Source organism: Aquarana catesbeiana, linkage group LG01, assembly GCF_042186555.1.
Source record: "Aquarana catesbeiana isolate 2022-GZ linkage group LG01, ASM4218655v1, whole genome shotgun sequence".
Taxonomy (NCBI): domain Eukaryota; kingdom Metazoa; phylum Chordata; class Amphibia; order Anura; family Ranidae; genus Aquarana; species Aquarana catesbeiana.
This window is the reverse complement of record NC_133324.1, coordinates 44,671,222-44,686,346: the sequence shown is the minus strand read 5'-3', so window position 1 is coordinate 44,686,346 and position 15,125 is coordinate 44,671,222. Positions and strand designations below refer to the sequence as shown.

At 44.2% G+C, this 15,125-nt stretch overlaps 1 pseudogene; it reads left to right on the top strand.

Moving 5' to 3' along the window:
- Positions 1–13,551: 13,551 nt before the first annotated feature.
- LOC141142116 (vomeronasal type-2 receptor 26-like) lies at positions 13,552–14,313 on the top strand (annotated as a pseudogene).
- The last annotated feature ends 812 nt before the right edge of the window (positions 14,314–15,125 follow it).

Genomic DNA, 15,125 nt, shown 5'->3' with positions numbered 1-15,125 from the left:
CTGTGGCCACAACACTGTAAGCCCTCACAGGGCTCTGCTGTGAAATATTAGATCAAGAATTGTAATTACATGCCCCTGTTGAACAGGAGCTGAAAAATTAGGCCTTAGGCACTGGTGCTGGTGCCACAACACTGCAACCCCTCACAGACACTCTAGTTGGAATGCAGGAACGAGCCCTGCTGCAAAGTATTGCATCAAAAATTGTAATTACACGCCCCTGTTAAACAAGGGCTGAAAAATTGGGCCTTAGGCACTGGTGCTGGTGCCACAACACTGCAACCCCTCACAGACACTCTAGTTGGAATGCAGGAACGAGCCCTGCTGCAAAGTATTGCATCAAAAATTGTAATTACACGCCCCTGTTAAACAAGGGCTGAAAAATTGGGCCTTAGGCACTGGTGCTGGTGCCACAACACTGCAACCCCTCACAGACACTCTAGTTGGAATGCAGGAACGAGCCCTGCTGCAAAGTATTACATCAAAAATCGTAATTACACGCCCCTGTTTAACAGGGGCTGAAAAATTGTGCCTTAGGCACTGGTGGTGGCGCCCAGAACCAAAAATGCTCTTACAAGCTATCAGCGTGATGATTGAGGAGGAAGAGGATAATTACTCAGGAATAGTCACTCAGCATCAGCATAGGCAGTCTTTGAAGGGATCTGAGATTTCAAAAAAAATTATTCGGTTACATCAGCATCAGGTGCTTGGTAGCTGGTGGTGATCCAAGACTCATTCATTTTTATGAAGGTCAGTCGATCGACCGAGTCAGTGGACAGACGCACCCTGTGATCGGTTACCACGCCTCCAGCAGCACTGAATGTGCGTTCCGAAAGAACGCTGGATGCAGGACAGGCCAGTAACTCAATTGCATACTGTGCAAGCTCTGGCCAGTGATCCATCCTCAAGACCCAGTAACCCAGAGGATTTTCGGTGGGAAAGGTGTCCAAGTCTGATCTTGCCCCTAGGTATTCCTGCAGCATGTAAAACAGACGCTGGCGATGGTTGCTGGAACCAATCATACCTTGGGGCTGCGGACCAAAAAATTGTCTGAACGCATCGGTCAGACGGCCACCTTCTCCACCGCTCCTTCTTTGACTGACCGAAGCCTCAGCAACACGTTGTCCAGAAACAGGAGTTTGTAACCTCCCAGTCTCTGGGAACGCATTGCACAGACCTTTCTGCAAGGCCTCCCGAAGATGTTTCATCCTCTGCTCCCTCTGCGATGGCAAGATAAGGTCCGCAACCTTACCCTTGTAATGTGGATCAAGGAGGGTTGCCAGCCAGTATTGGTCCTTCTCCTTGATACCACGAATACGAGGATCCTTACGCAGGCTTTGCAGGATCAGGGAGGCCATGCAGCGTAGGTTTGCTGAGGCATTCGGTCCGGAGTCCTCTGGGTCACTAAGGACGACATGGTCCGCAGCCACCTCCTCCCAGCCACGTACAAGTCCACGTGTTTCTTGGGACTGATCCCTTAAAGACTGCTGCTGATGCTGAGTGCCAGGCTCCACCTCCATACTGACACAATCTTCCTCCTCCTCCTCCTCCTCTTCCTCCTCGTCCTCTTCCTGTGTGATCGGCGGGCACGCAGGAACACTGTCTGGATAAAGGGGGCCTTGAGAGCTAAGGAAGTCCTCCTCTTCCTGCCTCTGTTCTGCCTCAAGTGCCCTGTCCATTATTCCACGCAGCGTGTGCTCCAACAGGTGGACAAGGGGGACAGTGTCACTGATGCATGCACTGTCACTGCTCACCATCCTCGTGGCCTCCTCAAATGGTGACAGGACAGTGCATGCATCCCTGATCATGGCCCACTGGCGTGGGGAAAAAAAACAAGCTCCCCTGACCCTGTCCTGGTGCCATAGTCGCACAGGTACTCATTGATGGCCCTCTGCTGCGTGTGCAGCCGCTGCAGCATGGCCAACGTTGAGTTCCACCTGGTGGGCATGTCACAGATTAGGCGGTTCTTGGGCAGGTTAAACTCCTTTTGGAGGTCCGTCAGCCGAGCACTGGCATTATATGACTGGCGGAAATGCACACAGACTTTCCTGGCCTGCCTCAGGACATCCTGTAAGCCCGGGTACCTGCCCAAGAACCGCTGCACCACCAAGTTAAGGACGTGAGCCAAACAGGGCACATGGGTCATTTGTCCCTGTCGGAGGGCAGAGAGGAGGTTGGTGCCATTGTCGCAAACCACCATTCCCGCCTTAAGTTGGCGTGGCGTCAACCACCTCTGAACCTGCCCCTGCAGAGCTGACAGAACCTCTGCCCCAGTGTGGCTCCTGTCCCCCAAGCACACCAGCTCAAGCACCGCATGGCATCTTTTGGCCTGCGTACTTGCGTAGCCCCTTGAACGACTACGGAGCACCGCTGGTTCCGAGGAAGAGGCCATGGAGGAAGAAGAAGAGGAGGGGGTGGAGGAGAGAGGTGTGTCACAATCATTAGCATTTTGGAGGCGTGGTGGCGGAACAACCTCCAACACTACTGCACCTTGTCCTGCATCCTTCCCAGCTGCCAGCAGAGTCACCCAATGCGCCGTGAAACTTAGGTAACGTCCCTGTCCATGCCTGCTGGACCATGAGTCAGCGGTAATATGCACCTTACCGCTGACCGCCCTGTCCAGCGAGGCATGGACATTGCCTTCCACATGCTGGTAGAGAGCCGGAATCGCCTTCCGTGAGAAAAAGTGGCGTTTGGGTACCTGCCACTGAGGAACTGCACATTCCACAAACTCACGGAAGGGGGCAGAGTCTACCAACTGAAAAGGCAGCAGTTGAAGTGCTAGCAATTTTGCCAAGCTAGCATTCAACCGCTGGGCATGTGGATGGCTGGGAGCAAACTTCTTTCGGCGGTGCAGCAGCTGGGGCAGGGAAATTTGCCTGGTACAATCTGACGTCGGTGTACCAAAATCAGATTGCCCACAAGTACGTGGCTGTGACACACCTAATTCTACACCTTCATTCCTCTCGGTGCAGGTCTCAGAGAGGACTGAAGGTGTAGTGGGGTTGGAAATCTCAGCTGATGAGGAGCAAGCAGAGGTCCTCTTTGTTCTTTGGTGTGGGTCTTTTAGATACGCTTGCCAACGAACTGCATGGCAGGTCAACATATGTCTGGTCACGCATGTGGTACCCAAGCGGGAGATGTTTTGGCCACGCGAGATACGCTTGAGACATATGTTGCAAATAGCAGCGGTGCGATCTGATGCACTCGTCTCAAAAAAGGCCCACACCAAAGAACTTTTTGAATAACGCGCAGAGACTGCAGCGCCCTGCACATGTGGAGCTTTGGGGTGTGATGCAGTCAATGTGCTGCCCTTAGGCTGGCCCCTGGAGGGCATCCTGCCTCGTTGGTGATGTGCCGCCTCCTCCTCCTCCTCCTCCTCTTCTCTCCTATCAGGCACCCACGTTGAGTCAGTGACCTCATCATCCCCTCCCTCCTCATCACTGGAGCAAACCTGGCAGTATGCTGCAGCAGGGGGAGCATGACTGCCAGATTGCTGTCCTTCTTGGGCACCCCCTCTGTCCGTGCTCGTGTTACTGCCTTCATCGAGCTCAGTATCATCATCAGAGCCTTCCAAACGCTGGGCATCCTCCTGGAGCATGTACCCAACACTGTGGTCAAACAGTTCGAGGGACTCCTCAGGAGGACATGGTGGGGCTAGGGAAGGAGTCACTGATGACATTGAGCCGAGGGAAGAGGCCGCTGCTTTGCCAGACAAAGTACCCTGGGCATGGGTGAGAGAGGATGAGGAGGATGAGGACGGCTTGGTCATCCACTCGACCAAGTCTTCCGCATGTTGCGGCTCAACATGGCCAGCTGCCGAAAAAAAGGCCAAGCGTGTCCCATGGCCACGTGCTGATGAGGATGCACCGTCTCCACGACCAGCACTAGACACAGAGCCTGCTTGCCCTCTCTTATTGGCTTGTGACTGTCTGCCTCTCCTTCTTGGCCTTCCAGACATACTAATGGCCTGTATCTGCACTAAGCTGGGATATATATATATATATATATATATATATATATATATATATATATGTACTGATACTGCAGCTAGCAAAATCAACTGCCTGCCTGTAGTATGAGAACACCACCAACCTTCTACAGGTAGCTTTAGCTGAACACTGTGAGGTGAACGCACCCCACTAACTTGTAGGTTTAGCAGAACACTGTGAGCAGGACGCACTGCACTAACTGTAAATAGTCTAGCTGCCTGACTGTGGTACTAATAGGATCAAAAGAACACCAGCAATTTTATTTAAAATACTGTAACAAGACAAGCCTGCCTGTCAGTAAGAAGATAACAGGAACGGATCTAGCTGAACACTGTGAGCAGGACGCACCCCACTAGCTTGTAGGTTTAGCTGAACACTGTGAGGTGGACGCACCCCACTAACTTGTAGGTTTTGCTGAACACTGTGAGCAGCACGCACCCCACTAACTTGTAGGTTTAGCAGAACACTGTGAGCAGGACGCACTGCACTAACTGTAAATAGTCTAGCTGCCTGACTGTGGTACTAATAGGATCAAAAGAACACCAGCAATTTTCTTCAGGTAGCTGTATTTACTGTAACAAGACAAGCCTGCCTGTCAGTAAGAAGATAACAGAAACGGATCTAGCTGAACACTGTGAGCAGGACGCACCCCACTAGCCTGTAGGTTTAGCTGAACACTGTGAGGTGGACGCACCCCACTAACTTGTAGGTTTAGCTGAACACTGTGAGCAGGACGCACTGCACTAACTTGTAGGTTTAGCAGAACACTGTGAGCAGGACGCACTGCACTAACTGTAAATAGTCTAGCTGCCTGACTGTGGTACTAATAGGATCAAAAGAACATCAGTAATTTTCTTTAAAATACTGTAACAAGACAAGCCTGCCTGTCAGTTAGAAGATAACAGGAATGGATCTAGCTGAACACTGTGAGCAGGACGCACCCCACTAGCTTGTAGGTTTAGCTGAACACTGTGAGGTGGACGCACCCCACTAACTTGTAGGTTTAGCTGAACACTGTGAGCAGGACGCACCCCACTAACTTGTAGGTTTAGCAGAACACTGTGAGCAGGACGCACTGCACTAACTGTAAATAGTCTAGCTGCCTGACTGTGGTACTAATAGGATCAAAAGAACACCAGCAATTTTATTTAAAATACTGTAACAAGACAAGCCTGCCTGTCAGTAAGAAGATAACAGGAACGGATCTAGCTGAACACTGTGAGCAGGACGCACCCCACTAGCTTGTAGGTTTAGCTGAACACTGTGAGGTGGACGCACCCCACTAACTTGTAGGTTTTGCTGAACACTGTGAGCAGCACGCACCCCACTAACTTGTAGGTTTAGCAGAACACTGTGAGCAGGACGCACTGCACTAACTGTAAATAGTCTAGCTGCCTGACTGTGGTACTAATAGGATCAAAAGAACACCAGCAATTTTCTTCAGGTAGCTGTATTTACTGTAACAAGACAAGCCTGCCTGTCAGTAAGAAGATAACAGAAACGGATCTAGATGAACACTGTGAGCAGGACGCACCACACTAGCTTGTAGGTTTAGCTGAACACTGTGAGGTGGACGCACCCCACTTACTTGTAGGTTTAGCAGAACACTGTGGGCAGGACGCACTGCACTAACTGTAAATAGTCTAGCTGCCTGACTGTGGCACTAATAGGATCAAAAGAACACCAGTAATTTTCTTCAAAATACTGTAACAAGACAAGCCTGCCTGTCAGTAGGAATATAACAGGAACGGATCTAGCTGAACACTGTGAGCAGGACGCACCACACTAGCTTGTAGGTTTAGCTGAACACTGTGAGGTGGACGCACCCCACTTACTTGTAGGTTTAGCAGAACACTGTGGGCAGGACGCACTACACTAACTGTAAATAGTCTAGCTGCCTGACTGTGGCACTAATAGGATCAAAAGAACACCAGTAATTTTCTTCAAAATACTGTAACAAGACAAGCCTGCCTGTCAGTAGGAATATAACAGGAACGGATCTAGCTGAACACTGTGAGCAGGACGCACTGCACTAAATGTAATTAGTCTAGAAGATAACAGGAACGGATCTAGCTAAACTGAATACAGTGTATATATATGTATATGCAACACCTGGGATGCATATATATACACAATACACTTTAAGTGCAGCTAACTGACTGACTGTCCTGCCTAATCTAGCTAACTCAAATGAAATGACACTGTCTCTCTCTCTCTCTAAGCACACCGGAACACACTGCACAGGGCCGCCGTGCAGGCGGCCTTATATAGTGTGGGGCGTGTACTAAATCCCCTGAGCCATAATTGGCCAAAGCCTCCTTGGCTTTGGCCAATTATGGCTCTCTGTTAAGGCGGCGCTGTGATTGGCCAAGCATGCGGGTCATAGTGCATGCTTGGCCAATCATCAGCAAGCAATGCACTGCGATGCCGCAGTGAATTATGGGCCGTGACGCGCGACACGAATTTGGCGCGAACGGCCCATATCGTTCGCAATTCGGCGAACGATCGAACAGCCGATGTTCGAGTCAAACATGGGTTCGACTCGAACACGAAGCTCATCCCTACCTTTGAGCAATAATAGTAAATAACAAAAAAAGTAACAACACAAATGTTGGATATTGCGCCTTCCAGTGAGGTAATATGTGAATGGTTACAATGTAGCAGAAAAAGTCCACTGAAGGAAAAGATAGTTGAAGGAAGGCAAATTAAGAAAGTCCTGCAACATAAATATATGTATATGCTTCCTGGGTGACTCTTGTGATAGAATGAGAAAAGCAGCTGCTCCAGTGTATGGGATTTTTTTTACACCGCTACCTTGATGCCAGTGGAGGATCCCGGGTGGATGGATGACTGAATAAGAGGATCTTATCAGCTGTTCCTGGATACTTTATGAGCCCATAAGACCCCCGTGATAGGGGTCCCACGGATCTGGTAAGCGGCCACCTTTTCTCATTCTATCACAAGAGTCTGGTTCACGGAGAAAGGATTAATTCACCCAGGAAGCATATACATATATTTATGTTGCAGGACTTTCTTAATTTGCCTTCCTTCAACTATCTATTCCTTCAGTGGACTTTTTTTGCTACATTGTAACCAATCACATATTACCTCACTGGAAGGTGCAATATCCAACATTTGTGTTGGACTTTGGTTTGACCGTATGTAGGCTTGAATTGAATTCCGTAGGAGTTCCGTCGGAGAAACCTTCAGAGTTTATTCCGATGGCAAAACCGGTCGTGTGCATGCGACATAACAGGTTTTCTTATAAAATTTGCTTGTATTTGTCTCCATTCATCTTCCCATCAACTCTGACCAGCCTCCCTGTCCCTGCTAAAGAAAATCATCCCCACAACATGATGCTGCCACCATGGTATGTTCATGGGGGATGTGCAGTGTTACTTTTCCACCACACAGCATTTTGCTTTTAAGCCAAAAATTTCAATTTTGGTCTCATCTGACCAGAGCACCTTCTTCCACATATTTGCTGTGTCCTCCACATGGCTTCTCGCAAACTGCAAAATGGACTTTTTATGACTTTCTTTCAACAATGTCTTTCTTCTTGCCACTCTTCCATAAAGGTCAGATTTGTGGAGATCACGACTAATAGTTGTCCTGTGGACAGATTCTCCCACCTGAGCTGTGGATCTCTGCAGCTCCTCCAGAGTTACCATGGGCCTCTTGGCTGCTTTTCTGATTAATTCTCTCCTTGCCCAGCCTGTCAGTTTAGGTGGACGGGCATGTCTTGGTAGGTTTGCAGTTGTGCCAGACTCTTTCCATTTTCGGATGATGGATTGAACAGAGCTCTGTGAGATGTTCAAAGCTTGGAATATTTTTGTACAACCTAACACTGCTTTAAACTTCTCCACAACTTTTCCCTGACCTGTCTGGTGTGTTCCTTGGCCTTTGTGATGCTGTTTGTTCACTAAGGTTCTCTAACATACCTCTGAGGGCTTCACAGAACAGCTGTATTTATACTGAGATTAAATTACACATAGGTGGACTCTATTTACTAATTAGGTGACTTCTGAAGGCAATTTGTTTCCACTATATTTTAGTTAGGGGTATCAGAGTAAAGGGGGCTGAATACAAATGCACGCCACACTTTTCAGATATTTATTTGTAAAAAAAATTGAAAACAATTTTTAATTTTTCTTCCCACTTCACAATTATGTGCCAATTTGTTGGTCTATCACATAAACTCCCAATAGAATACATTTACTTTTTTGCTTGTAACATGACAAAATGTGGAAAATTTCAAGTGGTATGAATACTTTTTCAAGGCACGGTATATTTACTCAGTGTAACATCATCTTTTATATTTTACCAAAAAACATGGGTATTATATTGTGTTTGTGTGCACTAAATTTTTTATTTTTTTTTTAAATTTCTTTTTATTGTTTTAAACTGTACTAAAGTACAAGCAACACCACAGACAAATACAAAGACCATGTACATAATACAATAGCACCAGTGACAATTGAACACATGAGTAAAAAAAAAACATGATGTGCAATAATGGTAGTAGACATACTATACATACAGTAGACATACAACAGTAGTAAAAGGTTACACTAAAACCTCACACAAAGCAACAGGATTCCAGAGATAATCACATAGGTGACTGGAACGACTCCCTAATTAAAGGGAAGTCCTACAGGAACGCTGGTGAAACAACATGATAGACAATCAAGGGGTAAGGAATACAACCCATATAAAGACACACTTGGGGCTATTTAATCTTACACTGCAGAGGTAGAACTAACCCAGCCCCCCCAAATCTTATCAAATTTTTAAGGCCCTAGGTGTTTATGACAACAGTAGCAAAAGGTTACACTAAAACCTCACACAAAGCAACAGGATTCCAGAGATAATCACATAGGTGACTGGAACGACTCCCTAATTAAAGGGAAGTCCTACAGGAACGCTGGTGAAACAACAACATGATAGACAATCAAGGGGTAAGGAATACAACCCATATAAAGACACAGTTGGGGCTATTTAATCTGACACTGCAGAGGTAGAACTAACCCAGCCCCCCCAAATCTTATCAAATTTTTAAGGCGCTAGGTGTTTATGAAAGGGAAGTGCCTGTTAACCAGGGCCTTCCAAGCTAATACAGTAGGTGCAGAGGTGCGCTTCCAGGAAAGGATAGTCAGCTTCCTAGTATAAAAGAATAGGAGAATGAGTAAGGTACAGATAACTTTCGTAGGGTGTCAAGGAATTTGCTAGGCTTAGGAGGCTTCAATCGGGGGTGATGGTGATAGCAGTAACAGATTTCACACGCGGTAGGATATCCTGCCAATATTTTTGAATAGCTGTACAATCCTAAAAAATATGTATACAATTGGCATTCAGGAGAAGCCTGCTACTCATAAAGATGTGCCTGTTTTTATCCTATTTCCAGTGAGTGCAATACTACTCATATATTGGGATTGAACAAGTCAAAAAATTGGTGGACTTTGTGGGCACATAATGAGAGGGAGAATCAATAAAAAGGTATAAATTTTATTACAGCATAATTAAAAAACATATAGACAACATACAAACAACACCCTGTATGGACACAGTTATCAGTTACCCAATAATGCAGTTACAAAGGACTGGACCTTAGGTACAAAGATTGATTTGTTAATATATCAAAGTGAGAGAAAAATTTCTGATCCAGTAATGCCTCCAAAAACTTGCTCGTCGACGCGTTTCACTAAAATATTAGCTTCCACAGGACAGATACTGGGTAGGTGCTGGTGAACTTGTGGCTCAGGGTATGGGAAAACCTCACAAAACTAACAGACAACCAGAAAGAGGAAATTTAAAATGTCATATGTATGTGTGTAGTAGTCAAATACACACATGTCGTGTGGTCTATGATAGGTGCCACTGATGCATAACAGTCATATAGATTGAGGATATAGAGATATTAGAATATAGATCACACATAGAGATAAGTGGTCACAGATTCACACTATAAGTGTTTCCAACACAGTATCAATAGTACCAAAAAATGGCCCATAGGTACAGAACCAATGTATTATATGGGTGAGTACAAAATCCCCTCAAGTACAGAGACCGATGGCATGTCTGAATATGTAAATATTGCACTTATCCCACAGGGGGAGACTTTTTGTTAGGGCTGAGACCAGTGTTGTCGCATAAGCAGGGAAAAATGTGCCCCCTTTGACGCTGCACCAGTGTGTACAGCTTTCCTCTCTGTGTGTAGCCAATACTACACACATACATATGAAATTTGAAATTTCATCTTTCCGGTTGTCTGTTAGTATTTTGAGGTTCTCCCATACCCTGAGCCACAAGTTCACCAGCATCTACCCAGTATCTGTCATGAGGAAGCTAATATTTTAGTGAAACGCGTCAACGAGCACATTTTTGGAGGAATTACTGGATCAGAAATCTTTCTCTCACTTTGATATATTAACAAATCAATCTTTGTACCTAAGGTCCAGTCCTTTGTAACTGCATTATTGGGTAACTGATAACTGTGTCCATACAGGGTGTTGTTTGTATGTTGTCTATATGTTTTTTAATTATGCTGTAATAAAATTTATACCTTTTTATTGATTCTCCCTCTCATTATGCGCCCACAAAGTCCACCAATTTTTTGACTTGTTCAATCCCTATATATATATATATATATATATTGGATGTTGGCATGGTGAGATTCTTCCCTTCCTGCAATACTATTCAATTAAATGTATTATTAATATTGCTGCACTTAGATTGGCGCTGATTGTCTGTCTTTTGTATTCAGGGAGAAGCGCCAACATGTGGAGGATTGGGAACTATACACTCTAGCCAACCATCCCAGGGTCATATAGATCTTATACAGAAACTTATAGTGAATAAGTTGGTCCTTAGACCATACCAATATGGTAAATGGAGCTTACCACATATCATCCCAGTCATCATTATCTAGATTGGGAGTATTCACAAGCCAGGCAGTCCGGCACATTTTCAGTAGCACTAAAATGTATTAACTACCTCCTGCCCACAGTAATTTGTCTATACATCGTCATATGATGTCGCCCCAGTCTCACCGTGCTTGCGGGGGCACACAGCGCAGCGATCGCAACCACGCTGTGTTCCTAAGACACGGCACAACCCCCATCTCAGTAAAGAGCCGATGATGCGGCTCTTTACCCATGTAATCAGTGGTGTCCAATCACATGTAAACAAGGATATGCCAGTTATCGGAGCAGAGCAGCGGCATCTCCGCACAGGGGAGAGCTGTATAGATAATCAGGGCACTGATCATCAGTCCCCTGATGATCAGTGCAGCCCCAACAGTGCCCATCAGCGATGCCAGTTTGTGCCCATCACTGATGTCAATTTGTGCCCATCAATGATGCAGTGCTGCCTTTCAGTGCCCACCAGTGCCTGTCCATCAGTGCCGCCTATCTGTGCCCCCTATCATTGTCCATAAGTGCCGCCCATCAGTGCCACCTATCAGTGCCACCTATCAGTGCTCATCAGTGCTACATATCAGTGCCTTCTCATCAGTGCCACCCCATCAGTGCCTATCAGTGCCCATCAGTGAAGCCTCATCAGCACACATTAGTGAAGGAGAAAAATTACTTATTTACAAAATTTTCTGACAGAAACTAAAAACTTTTTTGTTTTATTAAAAATTTTTGCTATTTTTTCCTTTTTTAATAAAAAAATTAAAAACCCAGCTGTGATTATATATTACCAAAAGAAAGCTCTATTTGTGTGAAAAAATGCTAAAAATTTCATTTGGGTGCAGTGACCGCACAATTGTCATTCAGTGTAACAGCTCTGAAAGCTGAAAATTGGGCAGGAATGGGTTAAAAGTGCCCAGTATTGAAGTGGTTAAACTACATTTTTACCCTGAAAATTAGAATTTGATGAAAGGCTGTGCAAATATCATGCAACATAAAACATTGCAGCAACTGGCATTTTATTCCCCATCTTTGCTTTCAGAAAATATATAATGTTTGAGGATTGTAAGTAATTTTAAAGCAAAAAAAACAGGTTTTGACATGTATGTGAGAAGTGTCAGAATTGGCCCGGTTTTGAAGTGGTTGAAATACCTTGGGGTATTTACTTTCCAAAATGTGGTAATTTTGTGGGTGCTCCTACTGTCCTGGCACTCCACAGGGCATCCACAAATGTGATTGGTAGTCAGTAAATTAGATGCATTGTTTATGTCCCTACAATAGAAGGCCTGAAGGTGCTCTTTGGATTTTGGACTTGTCCATATAGCCAGGCTGTTAAAAAGTCTCACACATGTGGTATCATCATACTCGGGAGGAGTAACAAAATGTGTTTTGGGGTGTAATTCTAAGTATGCCTATGATGTGTCTTACCAATTCTGAGTGGAACCTGCCCTGTTAAACCGCTATATGGTCTTGGCCACCGTGCTGCAGCTCAGTTTCAGGGTCTTGGCAATCTTCTTATAGCCTAAGCCATCTTTATGTAGAGCAACAATTCTTTTTTTCAGATCCTCAGAGAGTTTTTTTGCCATGAGGTGCCATGTTGAACTTCCAGTGACCAGTATGAGAGAGTGAGAGCGATAACACCAAATTTAACACACCTGCTCCCCATTCACACCTGAGACCTTGTAATACTAACAAGTCACATGACTCACATGACTGCCACAATACCATGACAGGTTCCATCTTCACCGTCTTCCTTCCGGTTTCGCAAGCTGCGGCTATGTAACTGGCAGAAGCGCATGCACGGGGGAGCCGCCGTTTACGGCACAGGATTCTGAAGGAGCGACCCGGGTGGCCGTTCCTTCAGAGTGCATGCGCGATGAAATCATCGGCTGTATATATAGTAAATACCTCTTAAACGGTGCACGTTTAGGAGATATTTACAGTACCTATATGTAAGTCTTATTATAGGCTTACCTATAGGTACAAGTCAGTGCTTTAGAGCTTTAGAGTAAATTAGTAAAATGTCCCTCCCTACATATCCTTTCTAATTGTCAATCACAGAAGAGACTTACATTTCAAGGGAAACTGTTTATACACACAATGTAATGTATTCTCTCAGTTACAATGTTTACTAGAGGGAAAACTTTTTTGGTAATTTCAAAAAAAAAATAGCTATCTGTAGGGTGAAATGTATTCTTCTCTTTGCACCTGTTAGTATTTCCCAGATTATCACATGTTGATGTAGCAGAACCTGATTGGCTCCAAATTCTGCCCCTTCCTGAACAGGATTATCAAGACAGGGATAATATCAAGACAGATTCAGATACGTGCATGCATTCATTTGCATTGACTATTTTTTATATCTATTAGGAATTATATGTCCAAATAACATTTTGCTGGTCTAAATATAAGTATCTGCCTCCCCCTCCATTTCCCCCTAGAATTACAGTTTCATTGTTTAAAACTAAAATACTATTTGTTGCTCTTTGGCAGATAGTGAGAATTGCATGAAATGCACAGAAAGGGAATGGCCCAATGAGAAGAAGGATCGGTGTATTCCAAAACTTCTGGAATTTCTCTCCTACACATATGATATCTCTATAATATTTATATTAATTTCTGTTTCACTCTGCATTGTGACTCTCTTAGTAATGGGGATTTTTATTTCCTATTGGAACACTCCCATTGTTAAAGCTAATAATAGGAACTTGAGTTTTGTTCCTCTTGTCTCCATCTTGTTGAGCTTCCTCTGTGTGTTCCTTGGTCATCCACTGGATATAACTTGTATACTTTGTGTTATGACATTTGGAATCATATACTCTATAGCCATATCCTCTCTTATGGCTAAAACAATCATGGTTTTACATTGCTTTCAAAGCCACCAAGCCTGGCAGCTACTGGAGGAAATGGATTGGAGTCACATTGGTCAATTCCATAGTATCAGTGTGTTCATCTGTTCAAGTAATAATATGTCTTGTTTGGTTGTCTGTTTCTCATACATTTAAAGAAATGGACAATCACTCAGGACAAGATCATCATTCAGTGTAATGAAGCATCAGTTATCGGGTTCTACTCTGTATTGGGTTATATGGGGTTTCTGGCAGCTGTGAGCTTTGTTCTGGCTTTTGTGGTGAGGACATTACCGGACAGTTTTTAATGAGGCCAAATACATCACCTTCAGCATGGTGGTGTTCTGCAGTGTCTGGATTGCCATGATGAAGGCCTATCTGAGCACTAAAGGGAAATACATGGTGGCTGTGGAGATATTTGCAATATTGGCCTCCAGTGCTGGACTTCTAGGATGCATATTTCTACCAAAATGTTTCATTATCCTGTTTAAGTCCAAATTGAATAAGCATGTTTGCTTGAAAACAAAAACCGTAATTAGCCAATATAATCTTAAAACTTCATAAAAATGTAGTCTTTTTTCTTTTTCTTTCATTACTAACATGTTATTGAATAAACATAATTGATTTATAAACAGTAATAATAATTTGTTATGCAAGGTTTGGTACAAAAAATATTTTTTTACTGTATAATAATAATATAAATATTTAAAATGGTACAGAGAATATGAAAGGGCAATGGTTATAGATGGAGATGGGTAAAAAGTGTTTCAAAGGCCCATTTATTATAGAGTAGAATGTGTAAAAGTGAGGGCGTCTCACAGTGTCGTTCTAGCCCCTTTGTGGGCTAAGGTTGGTGAGTGCAATATATACTAACGACTACTTTCTCAATATCAATATTTTGGATGTTTATTACATTGCTTTATTTAAATGTTCAGCTACTTCTGTAATGTTGATTCTTTTATTCTATAGAAATTGTACTAGGACGCCTCCTGAAGAAGCGGCTTGACCGCGAAACTGTAGAGGTCACGTTCGCAAGTACTAAATTATCTGCCTTCACTTACCCTTGAGGGCATTACATCAAAACTTTTCTGTCAACATTGCTGTAAACATACTTTGTGTATTATGTCATTGTTTATTCATCATGGTGTCCATATGGACCTTTTAATGTCTTAAATAAACTAAAGATTTTATATACATCCTTGTCCATACCTCTTTGGTACCGCAATAGTCCTAAATAGGGATGAGCTTCGTGTTCGAGTCGAACCCATGTTCGACTCGAACATCGGCTGTTCGATCGTTCGCCGAATTGCGAACGATATGGGATGTTCGCGCCAAATTCGTGTGGCGCGTCACGGCCCATAATTCACTGCGGCATC